This window comes from Epinephelus moara, chromosome 3 (assembly GCF_006386435.1).
Source record: "Epinephelus moara isolate mb chromosome 3, YSFRI_EMoa_1.0, whole genome shotgun sequence".
Classification (NCBI taxonomy): domain Eukaryota; kingdom Metazoa; phylum Chordata; class Actinopteri; order Perciformes; family Serranidae; genus Epinephelus; species Epinephelus moara.
In genome coordinates this window covers 40,618,147-40,621,351 of record NC_065508.1, presented here as the reverse complement: position 1 = coordinate 40,621,351, position 3,205 = coordinate 40,618,147, and positions in this window count along the sequence as shown.

Sequence of the window (3,205 nt, the reverse complement as noted above, 5' to 3'; positions counted from 1 at the left end):
GATGGCTCCACCTCGAACGCCCCGATATGTTAATATCCCACCTTACTCATAGCGCCCCCCGGTGGTAAAAGGACGTGACCAGGTTTTACTTTAACATGTACTGGTGCCACAAACTTGACCGCATCAACGTCATTCCACTTCTAATGCATGCAGAACAAGTTGGTGAAGCTTGCATGCAGAACAAGTTGGTGAAGCTACCTTATGAACACTGTGAAGCTACGTCTAATGGTGTCCATATGTTGGTGTGGCGACTATCGATCCCTCGCCACCAAATACGTTTGGCTTTTTGATGGCTTCATCGGCCTCATCTCCTCATGAAAATTGATACACAGGTCAAGAATGACGAGCTCTTGCATCTGATAGGGGCGTCACCCATGGGGTGGATAAATGCCTCTATAGCGCCCCCTTGAAATTTTCAAAAACCCCTCCCCATAGGGTTTTTTTTTGTAGTTGGAACATGAAAATTGGTACACATGTGTATGTTGTCCAGACGCACATAAAAGTCTCTGGCACCAATAGTCTACTCCAAACAGGAAGTCGGCCATTTTGATTTTGACTCGTCATTTTGGCGTGATTTCCACATGTTGTATTTTAACGAACTAGTCCTAGGGATTTCATCCAATCCACTTCCAATTTTTTACAGATCATCCAGAGACCATGCTGATGAGAAGTTATTAAAAGCTTTTCTCTATGTCAAGGGGCGTGGCCTCCATGGCACCACCATCACCATGCATATTGAAGCAGCTCTCTCTCCCACATACTTCATCCAAACTGCTTCAAAATTTCTGTACATGATAAGAGCCCCACCCTCAACGCCTCCATATGCTCGTAGGCAATCTTGCTCATGCCGCCCCCTTGTGGAAATAGGAAATGCCCTGTTATACATTGACATTGTCCAATTTGCTCATAACTTCACACGTGTGATGACGGTCCACCCCTGAACGCACCTGCCCACATCTGGTTATGCTTGTTGTGCCACCTGGTGGATGAATGAAACATTGCGTTTTTTCGCTCCTGCCAGGTTTTTTTCTCCCTTCTCGCTTTGCGCCACAGCCCCCACATGCCTCAGGCCCCCGCGGTTGCATGGGGGAGCGAGGGCCCGATCACAGCTGCTTGCAGCTTTAATTAGGGCCGGAGCACCTAGCGGTGCGAGGACCCTATTGAAATGCAAGGATTTATTATTATTTGGGCCCGAGCACCTAGCGGTGCGAGGACCCTATTGAAATGCAAGGATTTTTTATTATTAGGGCCCGAGAACCTAGCGGTGCGAGGACCCTATTGAAATGCAAGGATTTTTTATCATTATTATTATTATTATTATTACTATTATTATTAGGGCCCGAGCACCTAGCGGTGCGAGGACCCTATTGAAATGCAAGGATTTTTAGGGCCTGAGCACCGACCGAAGGCCGGCGAAGGCCCTATTGAAACTGCTCCGTTTATTATTATTATTTTTTATTTATTTATTTTTTATTTGTTTTATTTATTTATTTATTATGTTTGAACACATTTTCAAAAAGAAGTGCAACACCGCTGCAGCTGCAAAAGAGAGGGAGACGGCGTGGGAGAATGCGTAAGTTTAAATGTAGGCTAGTCCTTTGCAATCACAATAATATTACAGGGGAAAACTGCTTGAATGGTAGCCTATTAATTTATTTCTTTTTTGGTGCAATCCCGCGGGGGAGAGGCGCACTTGGCAGCAGTTTTAGGATGTAGGATGAAAGTAGGATGAAATATAAAAACATTGTTCAAACAGGTAAGACCTCGGCATAATCTAATGGGGGTACCTCATTTTGATCATATTTTACATTGTAAAGTAAATATTAAGTGGCTGTTTGACTGTGCAGTTGTTTTACCCCCAACATAATGCTGTTTTCACACACATAAATGTCTTCTCATCTATATCATGTTCTGTTAAATAATTAAGCCTATTTAAACTAACACAGACTTCTACTCAGCCAACAGAAAGAAGGCAGATGCCCGTAAAACGAGCACACTTTTCTGACCGCCCTGCATACAGTTGCCTTACTCAAGTGATCAGCGTCTCCGACATTGTAACTTCCATTTGCAAAGAAACGCAGCGCAACAGACAATATCTGCTGGGATGTGAGAGCATGACTACGATTGGTAATGTTGCAAATGTAAGGACGGATTAGGTTGTGTATGTAGATGATGGACTGTGACGTGAAATGGTACCGCTCAAAAAGATAATTGTGTGGAAATGCTAAAACATCTATGCGCGGTCTGATAACTATCTTCCGACGAATATTTAATTCTCTGCGCAGTAATGCTTATCAAAACATGCCATGTTAGTGAAAAAAGTCGCCACCTACTGTGCCTAATGGACTTCTAATATGCTGACACTGATTTTTTTAATGACTTTTTTTAAATGACAGACGGCAGAATGGCTACGCCAAAACTCGCCTGCTGACTGAATGAATGAGGAAATCAAATGGAGTGTGTGGCTCTGAAAGAGGGCGGAGACAGAGAGAAACTCGAGGTTCATTGAGAAAAACCTGGTCCCGATCAGGTTAGGTTCATAGAGTCTGTTACTACGGTAACTGACCGAGAGCTTAAGTTACCTCTCTCTCTCTGAAACAGGCTAGAGTTACCCCTCTTTCTCTGGTTTGAGTTACCTCCCTTTTTGAAACGGAAAACTCAGAGTTTCCCTCATTTCAGGGTTAACAGACTCTGAGTTTTCAATAAACCTGCTTTGTGAAACGGACCCCAGGACCTACAAAAAAGCCTGTTGGAGGCATGCTGTAAACCGAAGAGGAAGTCGGCCATTTTGAATTTACTGTGCAATTTTGATGCATTTTTGGCCATTTCCAGGGGTCATAAATGAATGAACTAGTCCTAGAGATTTCATCCGGTCGACTTCAAACCTTGGTCTGTCCCATCCCAAGACCTTGAAGATGAAAAGTTATCAAAAGCTTGAGCTTGAGTTTTCGTCAATGCGTGTGACCGTGGGATGGCGTCAAAGTTAGGGGTCTCTCCACTAAACAAGAAGTAGTTTATAACTCCAGCATACATGGTCCAATCTTGCCCAAACTTGACAGGCTTGATGCCAGTCCCGTCCTGAACACATCTACATGGCAATAATTAGAGATAAACATAGCGCCCCCTACTGTCAACAGGAAATGTCATGTTTTAGACTTTAATGTACATCTCCTACAGAATTGACCAGATCCATCTCAAACTTGGT